The sequence below is a fragment of the Pecten maximus genome, chromosome 5 (assembly GCF_902652985.1).
Source record: "Pecten maximus chromosome 5, xPecMax1.1, whole genome shotgun sequence".
Taxonomy (NCBI): domain Eukaryota; kingdom Metazoa; phylum Mollusca; class Bivalvia; order Pectinida; family Pectinidae; genus Pecten; species Pecten maximus.
In genome coordinates this window covers 7,963,675-7,981,792 of record NC_047019.1, presented here as the reverse complement: position 1 = coordinate 7,981,792, position 18,118 = coordinate 7,963,675, and the positions used below count along the sequence as shown (strand labels likewise).

The following is an 18,118-nucleotide window of genomic DNA, read 5'->3' as shown; positions in this document are numbered from 1 at the left end:
TCGTGTCATCATAAACAACGAGCACATTGAATGTATCGAACAAAAACAAACATTTTTTGTTTGATTGTTTTTTGTTTTTGTTTTTGTTACAAAGGTGCTATTTTGTCGCACTTAAAAAGTTACATTTATCCTATTTTGATAGAATTAACCCCGGTATCGCGTATTAATATATATCTTAGGAGTGATGAGGCGGTGTTCGCACGGTTTGCATCTAGATACTCTAGTGTTTTCACAACAAACGTTCAGTTTCCATCGACTTTATTTACAATAATTTCAGAAGAATATATATTTGGAAATTCTAAATCAAAGTCGTCCTGTTCAAAGGTGACAACTAGTCCAAGGACAGTTCGTTTGAAACAGATTCCTTGTCTAAATGGTCAGATCGGCGTCGTTAGCAGGTGACGTTGACAAATTTGGCGATTGCGTATCTGGAATGGCGCTTGTAATAATTTTGTGGCAACTTTGTTTCTGACAATACAATGCCAATGTCAAAAGTTTATATTCGAAGAGCTGATGACCAACGATTGTAAGTAACAAAAGGCAAACGAATTCGAAAAATCTTAATATATTGACACTGAAAGTGGCCAACGGCTCTATTTTTTTTTATCCTCTAGCTGTATTCCTACTCTGACCGAATTACTGCAAATTGTAGTAAACGGCGTCATATCGGGTTGGTTTAGTATTTTTAACGTCCTATAAGTAGATATGGCCATTAAAGGACGGTCTCCCCTTTGTGCGAGATGCGTGCCTGTAGTTTATGTGTGTGAAATGATGTCGACTTTACAAAAAATGTAGTGCAATCCCACTGAAACGTACTCCCGAAGACATACAGCAGGAAACCTCACTCGGTCACAGTATACTGAAAACGCGTGAACCTATCGCCCAACTCCGGATCCCAAAATGCTGTACATTAAGTAGGACTAGCAGCTACCATTTCTTATACACTTGTATGTCGCACGGCTAGGAGACAGAACCCAAAGCCTTCCTCGCAGGGGCGAACGCTCAACTGAAGACCAAAAGGGAGGCATTGTCAAGGGAGACATTAGGAAGAAGAAAGTTGTTCAGAAAGAATAGAAAAGATATAATCCCAAATTTAGTCGCCTCTTACGATCATGCAATGGGGGCAGCAGGTACAATTCTTACGCCCTACCTGCAGGGCATATAAGCTTAGTCTCATACTTTCTAAAGACACCCATAGTGTTAGTATAGATTGCAGGTTGTCATTTAAAATCCCACCTACAATTTTTTGGGATAATAATTCATCACAGAAATACAAATATGAGCAAACTTTTAATTGAAACTTAAAAGAATAAAAGGAAAAAAAGTTCTATACAACGTCTTTTAGGTATTGGTTATTCAAATTAGTGATAAAAGTGTACACAACACGTAAACAACAACAACAACAGCAACAGCAGCAGCAGCAGCAGCAGCAACGGCAACAGTGCATATATATGTTTCCATTTTCTTTCTCAATTTTTATTACTGGACTACCAGGTGTTCCGTTATTTTGTAAGGATTTAGGTATGTCATGCTGCCGTCATATATATATATATATATATATATACATGTATTACGTATATTTGGTTGATCGCATGTAGATAAACTGTCCGCGTTACCCGGATCGCCCCCATATATGTGATGTGAACAATTGCAAATTGCCGACATTTTATGTCTGTTTTGACGGGGTAAATGACATTTTATTACATTATTTTTCACCGTCGAAATAAATATACATTTAAACGAAGCATGTTTCTATGCTACGTGAACCATTCTTTTTTTCATTATTTAAAATTAAGTATTACTAATATTGGTACATTGTAATATGATGTTTCCCCCCCTTAAATTTACATATATTCGACAACACAACCCTTTATAAAAAATAATTAACATCTCTCCGAGAAAAATTCAAGAATTGCAAATTTCGGCAAAGGAAAGAAAATTGGAACAGCAAAAGTACTCGGTGAACATAATGGAATAATTAAATTTGATTACCTAGATAAGTCCGTCTCGACGTTTCATTAACAGACCGATTATTCGTATATGATAATTTATACGTTCATCAAAGGAGAATCGGCCGAGGTCGACACCGTGACAAAGCAAAGAGAAATGTGTTGATGGAACGAGATGGTCAAAGATTTCAGATTAATACGTTGTCTTGGTCAAGCGTAATTGACCATTGGTGTCCAGACGAAGTGCGATAATACGTCCATTGTGATGTTAATTAGAAATATATACCTGTGAGGTATAGAGGTCAGATACAGGAACGGAGGTTGAACAGGTACAGTCAACCATTGTTATACAGGTAATTGTCACGCGGAAACTGCTAATGACCGACACCGGATCCTGACGTAGGATATTAGGGCTATTATTAATTTATCGATTACGATTCAAAATGGAATTATTAATTATATCCACGTATTCAGGATCAAGGAGTATAAGTAAATGGTAAATATTAAAATGATTACCCCGTGTCAGATGGCCATGAATCAATATGAAGACGGACTTATTAAATCATGCGAAGAATGGATGGAGAGACGAAATGAAAAGGGAGTAGAATGCATCTAACGAACATACATGTATACACGTGTATTTATTGGTTTGAACATAATTCATGACAACATCAAGAACGAGTGTCTTTGACATAAAAACCGGGGGACATGGGTGGGCCAACAACCAGGGTCTGATGGGAAGAAGTTTAAAGAGGGACGCCAAATGCCAAGGTCCGATGGGAAAAAGTGTTTCGGGAGACACCAACAGTGGAGGGTCCGACGGGAAGAAGTATCTCGGGGCGAGGGTCCGACGGGAAGAAGTGTCTTGGGGGACACCGGCAGTCGGGTTCTGATCAGGATAGGTGTCTAAGGGGCATCAACAGCCGAGGTCGTACCGGAACGGGTGTCAATTGAGACATCGACAACATGGGAACAATCAATGGATACTAACAACCAGGGGCTGATGAAGAAAGTTATCTCGGCAACACCAACACACAGGGTCATATAAGGAAGGATGTCCAGAGGACTTTAACAGCTAGGGTCATATGAGGACGGGTATCTAGGAGGACACCAGCAGCCAGGGTCTGATTGGGGCGAGTGTTTAGGGGGACACCAGCAGTCAGGGTCTGATTGGGGCGAGTGTTTAGGGGGACACCAGCAGTCAGGGTCTGATTGGGGCGAGTGTTTAGGGGGACACCAGCAGTCAGGGTCTGATTGGGGCGAGTGTCTAGGGGGACACCAGCAGTCAGGGTCTGATTGGGCCGAGTGTTTAGGGGGACACCAGCAGCCAGGGTCTAACTAGAACGAATGAAGAAAATACAGAAAAGAAGGAGAAGTCAAGAAAAATCACATGTGTTACAATGCAGACAACAGAGCGGCGTTAGTCACTTCAAAGCCCTCTTTGTAAAGCACAAAAAAAAAAAAAAAAAAAACCCGGTTCATCACAGAATGGAGCACATAAGTCGCATTTGACGATCGCATGCTAGACCAAACCGAACCCGAAGATGGTAAGGTGTACCGACACTAGCCTTCCACCTCTGGGTCGTGAGTTCGAAACCTACATGGGGCAGTTGCCAGGTACTGACCGTAGGTCGGTGGTTTTTTCTCCGGGTACACCGGCTTTCATCCACCTCCAAAACCTGGCACGTCATTAAATGACCCTGGCCGTTAATAGGACGTTAAACAAATAAACCAAACCACGAAGATGCTGGGTGCGACCGGTGAGGCCTCATCTTACGGCATTTGTTGAGCTGCAGCCTCGTAGCCCGTTACTGGTATCTGATTGTTGAGGGAAAACAATGACTACAGAATATGCACATAACTATATGTACATGTGTTAATGTGTCTGAACAGATACTGCTTTTAAGAATTCATTGCATATGGTAAACTGACTTTCATTCCTGTTATTTTCGTGTATCATGAATATTATTGTAGTGGCAAAAGTGTATATCTATGTTATCTTTATAATATTTCTCGATTTCTTAATTTGGAGTTTTCCTACTTTTCTAATATTATACATTTTTTAACAATTATCTGAAATATGTGTAGGGTACATCAACATGTACGTATTTCTTTATTCCATCAAATGTATATATGTTCTCCATCTGTTCGATTTGGGTTTTATTTTCATTGGGATCTGTCTTAACTACTAGACAAGCACTTTAAATCCATTGATGTTAGATCACCATGCTCGACAATGTATTGTTAGCTTGGAGAAAGAACATGAGAAAACGTCTGGCGGCAGTCTAACAAAAAAAGGAAGTCACAAATCTTTCAATTTTATTTTAGTGGTGTCAATTTTCCAGTCATAAAAATTGTAACGTTGTAGTTTTTGTTACCATATATAAGAAAGTGCAAGTACATTTCAGGCGATCGTGTGTGAACAAAATGATAGAAAACATCGTATATAACAAGCCAGCAGACAGACGTTAGTCATCAAAGATTGTGTTTATAGAGCTTCAAACGAATGCCCCATGTCACCTTGTCGATTGGGGATCATTGGCGATACGAGAACATCCATCTTGTTTTTTGAGACACACAGACAGACACGGCCCCGACAATGCTGTCTTATGTTAACAACAGAAATCATGGTCCGGAATGTGTTTGACTGCTGCAGAAGTCACCATACAACACCAGAAGATCTTGACGACAAAATGCACATTTAATCCCATATGAATGTTTGTGTTGCATGGTGATGTGCACATGTCACGCCCCCTGGTGACGTTTACACGGCGAACCGATTGGCGGGCCTTTGATCCTATAGTCAACCTGTTATTAGATACAGATTAGGTATACGAACGCTATCTCACATTCAACAACAGCGGAAAGCGATCTATAGGGATTAAGAACATGATTGGAAAGAATTAATCGGTATAAATAAAACGTGTTGTACTGCACAGAGCACAGAGCTCATTATTGTGGCACCTCAAAGTGAACACGCCAGCATCATGTTACCTGCTCCATTTCACGCGCACCACACTGGATATAGGAAGGATATTTTACGATAACACACAACAAAGAAAATCTGAAAACGTTAAAAGCGAATTGCTAACACCTAAGTATAAAAGTATAAAAAGTCAGTCTTTTATTATGAAAAATCAAAGGAATTCCACGGGTATATAAGGTATCGTAAGATGAAAGAGAGGAGAATTGATGTATATATTTAGCTTAAATCAGACGAAACTGTACGAAATGTAACTCGGATAATTGCAAAAATACAAAAGAAATTTCTCAAACAAATAATGCTTAAACTTATTAAATAAATATGTATATAAATTTTGTTTTTTAAATAATAAAAAATAAATGAAAAAAAAATAATAAAAAAACCCATGTAAATATATAAAGATAAATAAATAAGTAAATTTAGGACAATTGTTGCAACTAAGTGAAGTGAAAATAACGTTTGCTTATATTTTCTCACATGTAAAGAGAAACACATTTGAGAATTTTTATCACTAATTTAACTTAAATACCTTATCAATACATCCGGGTCATCCGTCATACAGACGTCACAGAGCGGAAGGCGGGAAAGATTGGAGCACTTGTAGATGACCTACACGTACGTGTGGCTAATATCCTGTCATACATTACCTTAAATTTATAACCTTACATCTGCCGAGACTATTTATAGAAATGTATAAAAATACCTTTATACTTCTCTGTTTAGTGAACTTTTCTACTTAGTTAAGTTTGAAATATTTTATTGCCAAGGAACTGATGCGAGCATACTTTTTTATTTTACTTTGGTGATAAAAAATATTTATATTCTATGAATTTAAGCATTTTATTCGTTTGATCGAAACACATTTTAAGCTTATTACATTGAATTTTGATTCTAAGCAATTTACCCAATTTATCCTTATTTTAAAGTATATTTTCACTTTTAACAAAATTACTTTTATTTCGCATGGGATTTATTTTGGTGTTAATAATCCAGGAGAGTCAATCGCAAATTCAAAGCATTCGCGATTACTTGTAAGAAAATAAGACATTTGGATAGCGACCAAACTATCGGTAACCGATATAGGAGTCTTACAGAGTCTAACAGATCATTATACACGAATTACAAGTCATTTCTAGATCTATCAGTATTCGCGAAATTTTTGAAAAGTAATCTTTGTTCATTTTACAACAAATGCGAAACAGTTTATATCGTCTTCTATAAATCTCGCTTGTTGGCCCAGATTGACGTTCGCGAGGGGCCTTACTGCAGGCGACCCCATATGTTTTCTCGTCCGATCGAAGAATCGAACCCCGGCCGCCTAGGTGAAGGCAAGCGCGTTATCACTGTGCCATCTGACGACCCTGTCTGAAGAGTGAGGAAGTAAGTTCGGGAAATAAAGTATTTGCGAAATCTCAGTAGTGTCCAATGTACAAAAATGTTTCCCGATCTTAGTGTACACGGTTGAAATACATACTCACCCTTTTAAATAGCTTTACTCGTGCACATAAATGAATACATGCAGAACGTATTGCCAATGGTACAAACACGTAGAATAGAGACAAAGGGAAAGAGCAGACAACAGGTTGTCAAAACATCTAGGGAACGAAAGAATCAACAGAAAAGGATAAAAAAGAAATGTTTGCCAATTGGTGTTCTCTGAAAACACGACACGACACAATTACACTTAACACCATGCGCAACGCATACAAAGACACATTTTATACTTCCGGTAAGTAGAACATAATAATTGTATATGCAATCCCCATTTGAGACATTTCTCTTCTTTTGTAATCCAAATGTGTCAATGCCACTGCCCAGTCTTAAGCTTTTGAAGGGAGGCTCTGGGTTCGGTGCGTCCGTATTAACGTCATTAACGATTGTTTTGACGACATAAAGCATGAACACAAGAAGTAACTGACCCATCCTGGTGTCAGTATAATGGACCCACAGGAATATCCTGTCATTGTGTCTGCGACAGGATATTTTGGTGGCATGCTTTTATAGAATGGCTCTTCAGTCGGATCTTTTCCAGTGGACACCATCCTTAAATGACCTCAACATTATTATGATAGAGTAGGAAGCTAGGCATGGAAAGAGGAACGTTGCTGTGTCCAAGTTTTATCGTTATTGAACACAAAAGTAGGATATCCTTTAGAACAGGAAGTTTTTTTCGTATCATGTCTTATTTGATTTACGGTGAAATTAAAAAGAAAAAAAAGAATTTACTTTATCTGATGCACACTATTTACTTTGTAAAAAATGTGAATCAAATTATATCTACTTTATCGTGTTTGATGACCCGGATGAAAGATCGCGAAGTGTCTTGCTGTATGAGGAAACCATGCTGAGTAGCAGGGGAAAACCCACGTGGTCAGGAGGGTGGCACCATACAGTTCACGTCCGATCAACAAAGGAGGAATGTACAAGCTGTATTTCACTGCACGTTGTATGAAGCTACTAGTCGCAGGCCCTGTAGTATTTATGGTACAATAGTGAGCCAAAGAAATAAGGCATGCGTCATTCCTCTGTGTGTTGGTCGTAGGGGCCGACTTAAAATCCCCTATCTGTGCGTTCTATATATTCTTTATATGGGATATAAAGGTGTCCAAAATTGAGTTGGTTGACAATTTGAAATACTTTATCCTTCTCCACTTTTGTGTCTGACCTTCACCTAATGGTGTTTCCACGACAGCAGTTTGAATGTTTCTGTTTTGTTGGCATACTGATAATGTTAACAAAACCATTCAGTTCTTTAAATATGGCGCCGTCTAGTTGACGTTCCGGTAACGTCTCAAAGAGACGGCGTCATGATTATGTTACCGATTTCCGTACTTATTAATCCGCTGAGCCGTTTTTCAATGCTTTACGCTAATTTTAATGCAGTCAGAGGTTGAAGAAGGGAGAGATGTAAATACAATTGTATATCCATTTCGGAATACATTTTCCTAATTTCCCGGTCTCCTTTATCAATTAGACGTGATGTCATTAAATACCCAACGAAACCATAAGTTAAAAACAGGTACTCTACAAAACACTTCAGAAAGGCAATTTGTGTTATATCGGAAGATATATTTTGTATGGGTTATGAGATAATTCGGTGTCGAAGAGTCGTGATGTCACAGGTTTTACCGTTGCTTTAAATTGGGTTTAATCACCTTACTGCATATTCTTTGTGACAGCAGATTAATTAACAGGATGTCCGGGATTTCCCATGTAAAATTTAGTCCCTACTTTTTACAAATTAGATTGGAATTAGATTATCAAATTAAAAATGTTTTACTTATTTATATATTCTTAACTGGTGTCGAACCCACACAATATTAAGGTAGGGTCGAATTCTAAAACGCATTGTTAGCATGAACAGAAATACAAATTTCAAAATTCAAATAGAACTATTGACTAGTTTTGCCTGGTAGCTCAAGAATATATTCATGTTATCAGACATGCAGTAATTATGTAAACCTTTGATATTCGGAAAATATTTTAGACGACAATATTGATTTTAGTTGCAGATTTGTTGTTGTTGTTAAGTTGCTTTAACCTGGGATGGAAGGAGACGTCACAACATTGATTTACGACTAGGTTCACTATAGAACGCTATTTCATTACATACATCCATGTCTTCAGATGTCTACAGTACATAAGATATTCAAAATCCAAAGTCAAGATCGTGAAACTGGAAACCAACTCTCTGTTTGAATGGTTTCGAGCGCCGGCAATAAATGTTCCATGGCATACACGCTTTGAGAAGTACAAAAGCTGATCGTATTTATTCAGATTTAATTAAGTTGATAAGTTTGCGCATGCGTACTGAACGTGTACAGGCATTTGACACTTCTTCGTCTAATTCACACAATACCGAAAACACCAGAATGTCGATCTTTATTTCAAGATAAAATAGCTTACACCATGATCGAATAAGTGTCGTGGCAGCTCCAAATAGTCTCAGTATTATCAGCCAACTTAACTCTAGATAAACTGTATATACAGTAGGGTTCCGACTTTTGTAACATTCTATAGCGTAAGTGAACATGAGTATGTATATTCTATATTTCCTCCCAAAATCGTGTTAGCATGATATAATATTGATTTTGTGCAGCTTCAATGAATTGGCGTTAAGGCTTGGTTAGCCCGTTGTCGATATCACGTGATCTGGTGGCGTGTTTATGATATTTCAGTGTGCTTGCACTATGACAGCGTCTGTCAGAAGTCTCCTGGTAATAACACATTGCCGCGAATCTTGAGACAGTTGCAGACATAAGAAAACATCAGATTTTGCGTTTATCGTTTTGATCAGTTCAAGTACGCTTATAAGTGATTATTCATCTTGGTAATTAACCCATTTCCATAGATTTGTGCACAGCCAACACAATCACGAAACAATCATTTTCCGCAGCGGCAGAATTCCTCTCTGTCGGACGAAGACGAAAGTTGGCAGTTGCATTATTCGCTTCGTTCTCGTTCTCCAAGCCGTCATCATTTTCTTGAGTGTCGAAAATTCTCTATCGTTTACACCGCCAGATGTCGCTTTATTTTAACTGAAAAGACATACAGCATACTACCAAGATGGATATAGATGAATATTTCCCACTCGGAAACATGGTTTGTCAGTCATGCTATTAGAGTAATAAGTGACGAATCGTGTATTCTGTTGAAGGTAAAAATTTGGTCAGATGACAATTGTAATCATATAACATAAAATAAGCATATGTTCTTAAGAAAGTGACTTTCTAGTTAGTTTGTTTGGGGTTTAACGAAAACGCTAATGACGGAATCACTGGATGATGTTTTATAGGGTCTTTACGTTAAACCAGGTAGCATTAAGCATATCACATTTACACTGAATCTTGAAACGAAAGAAACCACAGGAAATATGAGGGAAAATGGATAGGGTATTATAAGTTACTATGAATATAACTACAGGGATTGCAATTCATTCTTTCATTCTTATGACAGATTGAAGTCTTCTTGTATGCTTACCTGTTCTGCGCTTCGCACCAATGTAGAGTTACCAACATTTTAGAGCAGACTTGGTTGTGTCAGTGGCCATTTGATTCAGATGTTGAGTCGCCTGAAAGGTGAGACGGATGTTACCAGAGTCTGATAGATAGGGATATTTTTATTCAGTCACCTGTAATATGAAGAAATGAATTATCATATAGTAGAAACACTATATGTAGTTTATACAATAATTTATTATAATAATTTATCTTGTCGGGAGCCCTGCGGAGAGTGACACATCCTATTAATCAGACTGGTAAATATTTACATAAGAGTAGGGTACTTCTTCTATGGCAGCGATCATCTACTCTAACGCGCTAAAAAAAACAACAAAAACGACAACACTATCTATCAAAGCTTCCAATTCTGCAATGAAAGCAGTCATTCTCGGTAGTCGTCAGCGTCCTTGACGATATCAAAACCTCAGTCTAAACCAAACTTCAGAATTTGTGATTCGGCTTTCCTGCAGATTTGGAGGAAGGGTAATACTATGCCTGTTATGTTTCACTGCATGCAACAGTCGACTAGCATTTCTTCTCCTAAATGCTTATCTACACCTAAGAACGCAGAATTGAGGTGACGCGCCAATGGTATCCTTCCTCTTGATGGTGACGAATTATGGTGTCGTCATATAACCATCGGTGTTTAGAGGATATTAAAAAAGAACATCTGATTGTATCGTTTTTAGTTCATGGGATGGGTTGGGGGGTGGGGGAAGGGTTCTCATATTTTGTTGTAGGTTCTGTAGGGTTGTAGAGCTCCCTCATACGTTTGCCTGTACTGTGTGACCTGTGTTTTATGCGAGGAATAGATACTTGACCTTGTTGAAATTTTTCTTACCTTTTGCAGTTGTTGTTTATTAACTCAAAACTCAAAAAGACACTAATACTTCGTTCGTTAACGGAAACATCGCATACTGTTGTATATGTAAGATTATTGTCTCAAAAAATAAGTAAGAAACGTAAGATTTAATGTAGACTGCATTGAATCTTACTTTTCTTACTTATCGTTTTTATTCAGTTACTTTCAGTATTTAATTAATATTTTAGATATTAAAAAAGAACACAATGCCAAATCATCTTACCCTTACATAGATATATATGTACTATCCTCTCCTCAAAACAGAGCCTTCAAAACAGAGCCTGAACATGTCTACTTTCACAATCCATTAATCAGTACCGATTTCTACGTACTGTAAACGTGGTTATTTTCGCGGGGGTTAATTTCGCGATTCCGATATGTAAACTATACGCGTTGGGTAATTTTCGCGATCGATCAACCTTCGTTTGTGGTATGAAATTATGCAAATTGATATCAAAATAATACGCATGGGGGGGGGGGGGGGGGGGCTTTGGGTCTCGATCAAAAGGACTCCGTGTAATTAGCGTAAACTTCCCTCTCGCGTAAATGTCCACGTTTACAGTATAATGACCTTGTCGCACTTAGTAAACACTACAAAACTAGCCACACTGGTACCATAATGTGATACCAAGATTACATAATACCAAACCCGAGATAAATTATGTACATTAATATGGTAATGTCAAAATGGATACTCCCAACAGGCCAAGATGTTTTATAGTCCATGTATATCCATTTCAGCCACACCTGGAAAATGTCTCCCACACAGGTGTGACGAGATACAAGATGATACCTGGTGAAATTAAGCAATTAATGTCTGAAAAAACTTGTGCATGCAAAAGGTCTAGGTCAGATGAAATGTACCGGGGAAAAAGACAAACATTCGGCAGTTTTGCAATAATGCACATACGACAAGTGCCATAGTTGTTACATACAGAGTAAACATGGTTAGTGTCATGCAATATAAGATGTTTTGGAGAAGGTTAAGAAAAACAAAGTGGAGAGCCACCTTTGTCTTTCCGTCCCGAGCCAAAAGAAAGTTGATGTTTTAAGACACTACACTGACCATGTATTCTATTTATCCTGCAATAGTCATAAAAACAATAATGTTTAAGTGAAACAGTATCAATAATGTTCCAAGTATGTTCGCTATTTATTTGGATGTAGGTCAGTCGAACGCTGTTTTCAGTCATTGCCGAATGCAGCAAAACTTTACCTGGTAGATGTATTCTGATAATGCGAATGCCAATTGCAGGGTATATATATATAAAGATGTTGTTATACAATGAACATATCCTCATTTACTTATCACTGACATTTTCTCCATGCCAACAAGGTAGATAGAAAATCTCAGCGCTTTAACATGGAAGCCTCTTAAAAGATGTCAACGTTTATTTTGTCCGCATTCGTTAACTATATTTGATATCATATACATGTATACAAATGTATACATGTATTTAAACAATAAACTGTTTTCTTAGGAAAGTTATCGTTCGAAAATTCGCGACAGAATTGTAAACAAATTGAATAATGTGCTTTTGGAGGCAATCTTATATTCATATATTTATATTTCCGGTTTTCTACTCAACCTGTAATAGCGCTATCGCGTTCCATATTCGTTGTAAATATCATCAATCTAATTTCAACATTTTAATCCACATATTCCACCATGAGAATATCCACCTGTAATACAAATACATAAATCGTTGTAAGTTACAGTGATTAATCGTGTTTTCAATAATTTTCATGACGTAAGAATATACACTTAATATAGTGACGTCACACAAAGTGACACGATAATTGTCCTTTCAATCACTACAACAAAGGAATTATGTGAGAATTATGTGAGAATCATGTGAGAATTGTATGAGATTCATGATCTGATAACTTTCTATTTTAATTTGGACAAATCATAGGAAATTGCTATATGTGTATCTATTTAGCCGATTTATATTTTCGTTATGAGGATGTTTAAATATATCAAATAGACATTTTCGGTCTCATATTTGGTGACAGAAGCCTGTTTATGTTACATATGAGACAACAAATGCATTAAAACAATGTCGTTGACATCATATACTCTGATGTCTACGATATGAATGTTTACGAAATTGGTAAACGTATTGTATTTGACGAATTCATAATTTTACTCTTTGATTTTCACTCGTTACGTATACGTTTATAGAAGTAAAGCTGAATATGCATTTTATAGCACATGTGGTCAAAATGTATCGCGTCATGAAGTGTAATGACTCCGATACTCTCGTTATATCCTGACCTCTAAGTTCATTTCTCAGATTCAATCAGACGGCACAGACAATTCTACCAATGCGATATAATTAGTTTTTCTTTGTTTTCATGGTAAATACTCAAATGTGATTGGTCGAAAAATTCTTTTCATTCCTCTATGAAAGAAATTCCGAGAATGGCGCGAAAAATGTGACGTCACAATACGACAATTGACGTTGCGTATTGATTTGAGAAAAAGAATCCCATTTAAAACCAGTAAAATTGTACATAAAACATGTTTTAAATTAGAAAATCAGTTTCAAAAATTAATTATAAGCGTTGATGTCAATTATTTTTTAGTTTCATCGGGGTATGAAACAAATTTTGTTTGCAAACTTCTGTAAGAATCCGCTACGCGGATTCATACAGTTTGCAAACAAAATTTGTTTCATACCCCGATGAAACTAAAAAATAATTGACATCAATGCTTAAATATTTTACAAAATAATCGAGTAAGCTCGATTTTATGCATCTCACCAATACTGAAAATGAAGTGATTTCCTATCCATGAACTACTTTTTGTAACACATCTTTAAAAATTCTAAACTGAAATATACCCGATAATTTTATTTGGATTTTCCAACTAACAATGCTTTGATGACGATTTCCTGTAAGCTGGTATCATTCTCCTGATTTAGGGGTTATCCGAGAAACCTACAAAAGTTCATTATCAGCTTAAGTATTGTCAAGAACGGTCTATAAACAGACTTTAATGGTATGGGTTTCTGAAAATTAAAATCTTAATGTCATTTCCATGAAATGCAATATCATTTATCTTTGATTGACACACGATGCTGAACGCAGTTACAACAGACAGGTGTAGATGCCCGGATGTACCCAAAATTCCGTTTGTTCTGTCAACATCAGCCACCTAACAAAACAACCGACGACAAAGAAACAAAATAGTTTCATCTCAAAACTAAAATGTGTAATTTCGAAACTTTTAAATCTGCAAATGATGTGAGACCATGGTCTATAATTACACATATCCAGTTACCAGTAAACCGACAATTTCCTGCGCATAGAAATGTGGCGCTGCCTTATATTCTGTCTACTCACCCATCACCTTACAGAAATATCCGCGGACCTGTCTGTGTAGGGGCGGACTATATTCTTCTCTAAATATAGATTTCAATTATTGCTCCTTTGTGGAGTATTTTAATCTCACCGTAGTGAGTAAACATCGTAGGGACGTTTATTCAAGTGGACAGCTAGTACATTCTGACGTTAATAGGTATAAATTTGTATCAAGGAAAGAAAAGGGACAATCAGTTTTTGCCCGTGCGTTAGGCCAATACTCTCCCGGGGCATGGCCACGCCGTGACTTGGGGGCGGGGCACAAAAGTACACGTGGCTTTTCATGATTTTATTGTCAGTGAAACAAGATACTCATTTTAATAACAAGACAATTTTTTGAATACAGTGATTGTTGTTACTGTCCATGGGGCAAAGCATTCTTACAATAACTCTTAATATAATTTTAATATAATTTATTTATGAATTAGAAAACTTTAATATACTTAAGGAGACTTGAATCTATATTGAAATTAGACTGTATTGGAAAACTCATCGAAATTCCAAATCTTAATAAAGTCAGTTGTCACATGCAAAAATCAAATTAGTTTAAACAATGTTTATTCAGTACTCCTCCAAAGTTAATAAACACAATAATTTTAATAACTTCATATAGCTTCAAATCTCAAATAGCATTCTTAAATCATGTAAAATATCATCAACATATAAAGTTTGGTTGACATCAAAACGCTTATGTTTAAGTATTAAATTGATTGTAACAAATAAAGCTCTACAAATCAAATCTCTATTCCAGAAATCGAACAGAACACTCGTCTGCATGTGTGACCTGGTCAGTTTGACTCGCCCACCAAAGACGACACTTGGAATCCAGTCAACCATGCAGAATTGCACACAAATTTAAAGTGGGTGAAACTAGACTCATCATAACCTATTTCCTGTTCTGAAATCGTTAACGTTACTTCGCTTTCACACGTGGGAAAATGACGAGGGCGATGGACGATCGAAAGAATGATGCGGCCACCGATGAAGATCACGTACTCATTGTGTATCTATCAGGGGGGCCGTCACTGATACACCTGGTATGACCCCGATAACATCTGTAATTGTTTGTCCATTCGGTGTGTATTGCGAAAACGTAGGTCGCCCGGACCAAGGGAGATCCTTGTTTGTATAAGCATACCTGTCTACCCGTGAAATAACCTATTACATGCTACGGGATCAAATATGGCCAACCTTCTGTAACCTGGTCACAAGCAAAGCCTCTACAGCTTAAGGAACAATTAATCACATCTCGTATGTTGTTATATCAAGTTAGGCATATTTTCTATTTGTTCAGGACATGGCTTTCTCAGAGGTACTAAGAAGGATCCCGAGAGAGAATGTCTTGTTTAGTATTTCGTAGTGTTGAACGACCCGTCGACAAGGAAGTCCTATCGGATCTGATAACACCTAGAATGGACACAAAGGGAAGTCAAAGGAAAATATCAAAATATGCTTAAAGCAAATATATTATTCATAAATACATCATGACTCATGGTAAATATCAAGCGCAGGTAAGAAAGCTTGGTGTTACAGAAACCGCAACAAATCAACTTCATGGATGAAACGTCAAAATTGATCAAGATCTGTTTCGGGTAAGACTATGCAACACGAAATGTCTGCCGGTGAGATGCTGGCCACAGGTGAATGTATTATCTTATGAACAATTTCGTATGTGATGCGTTATAAAGAAAAAATGCTGATTCCACGGGGAGTTTACTTTTCCAGCGCTAATGACTACAATGTATTTACGAAGTCTCGTAACGAAGAACATTCATTACAGATGCACTACGGTGTCAAGCTTACTGGATGCTAGATATGTGCAAAATATGATTATCTTTAATTAGTATAAGATAGAAGCACGTAGTGTAGTGTATTTAGTAAATGATGAAACATAGTATTTCGGTTTTAATTATCGAAAGAAAAATAATTATTCTTAAAGGGGCATTCCTTCGTTTGAATAAAGATTAAATTGTAAAAATTAAACTTACCAAGTAGTAAATACTATAATCTTTACATTAACAAGACAGTTTTACTCTCAAGATAAACCAAAGTTCTTTGAGTATTAAGTCCTGAAAATTCTTAATTCGACCCGAAGTATCACTAATAACCGCGAAGTCATATTTGTATACGATACGCTTTTTCTGTACACACAAACACTCATATAATCATCGTTTGAACATAGACTTTATAAATAGAAATTGTGCATGACTCTGATGTCCTGACCAAGGCATGCCCCTTTCATAAGTTTTCAGTAATTAACTAGCCTGCTTACATAATAAAAAGTTTATCTTCAAATTTGTCACAGTCGGGTTGTATTAAAAGTCAATACACCACACACATGCCTTGGCCAAATTAGATAGTGGTGGCGCTTTGGAATGTTTAACACCGTCAGGTGACAATTGGAGACATCCACCGGCCGATCTACCAAACCGTAATAAGAGAATGGGTGATCTTGAAACACTCAATTTGACTTCTTGATTAATGAATTAAATTCCCTAAACGTGGACTTCAACATCGAAACTGAGCATATGTAGATGGATATGATACTGTTGACTGATCACCTGGATAAATGTTGTATTTAAACTTTCAAAATTTTGTCGTCATGTTATGTAATTTTCAGAATGTCTCGTTTTACCTATAATGGTAATATCTTTGTTAATAACTTTAAACGGTTGGACAATTTCTAGTAATATCGTACAAGCAGATCTGAGATTGATCTTTATGATAGTGTGTATTTTCATTTTGAGAAATATTCGATTCATATGCGACAAATAGTTAAAAATGGATTCCTATAGATGTGGATTTAGTTATTAAACTTCATCGTGCAGCTGTGTCACCCTTCTACATCTCTTCTAGATGTTTAGGAAAACAGGTGAAATATCCTAATTCAGTTAATCTGATTATTAGGTACATGCAATTATCACGAAATCTATATGTATTTACTAAGCAAACGCTATCAAAATCACAAACAATGAAAACATTTCATTGATTGTATTGCTTCGGATCATTTTGACTGATATGACAACCAAATGAATTCGAGATTTTTTTTCACAGAATCTTGAACCAATACTATCACTAAACACTAAAAAAACCTTACTCTCAGAACACATCATAAATTCTTACTCTCGAAACACTACCCATACTCTCGAAACACTTCACAACCCCATACTTTCAAAACACTTCATAAACCCTTATTCTCGAAACACTAAATAAACTAATACTCTCAACACTAAATAAACCCACATTCTCGATAAACGTCGCCTACCAAACATCGAATCATGTTACTAAATCACATGGGTTACTCTCACAAAGTGCCACGAAATAGATCAAAGTGTTCCAACTTTGTCTTCTGCTACACTGTACATTGACATTTTTTAAACCAAAATATATTTGTTGACTCTCTTTTGTTTTCGTTTTCCCTTAGGAACACGTCATCGTATGATCTTCACTATTCTGGATATGTTTATACATGCTGCAAAATTAAAACACTTTTATGAGTGTTGTTTTGTATTGACTACGTAATACATACTATACTGACCGACTTGTAATAGGTCAGGTGTTGTTCACATGTACCACATTCATAATACATATTATACCGACCACCTTGTTATATACCAAGTGTTGTATATCAATTCGCACATACCACATTCATCATACACAGGAACACATAGATTTTTAAACCAGATGAAAGGAGATCAAATCATCACATTGTCCTGAACCATACAGGCCTGTAGACACAGGAGAGATATGCATGAGATCCATCGAGAGTGTCGAATAGAGATACGCTCTTATAGACTGAATGATGACACTCTTTTTGAAAGCAGATTATAACAAACATTAAAAAAATAGGGTTACACCTATTTTGAAAACAAAAGGTGGCGCTATTTACATCATCTGAAAGGATATCATGTTCGGGTCATTTCAGCCTTACGGCACTGTATAAGTGGAACAATTGTCA

At 36.7% G+C, this 18,118-nt stretch overlaps 1 long non-coding RNA gene across 1 annotated transcript; it reads right to left on the bottom strand.

Annotated features, from left to right (window-relative positions):
* Positions 1–8,802: 8,802 nt before the first annotated feature.
* LOC117327036 lies at positions 8,803–10,348 on the bottom strand. The gene is made up of 2 exons (XR_004532564.1): positions 9,913–10,348; positions 8,803–9,470 (listed from the first exon to the last, which is right to left on the bottom strand). It is a non-coding gene; the product is annotated as an uncharacterized LOC117327036 (long non-coding RNA).
* Positions 10,349–18,118: the final 7,770 nt, after the last annotated feature.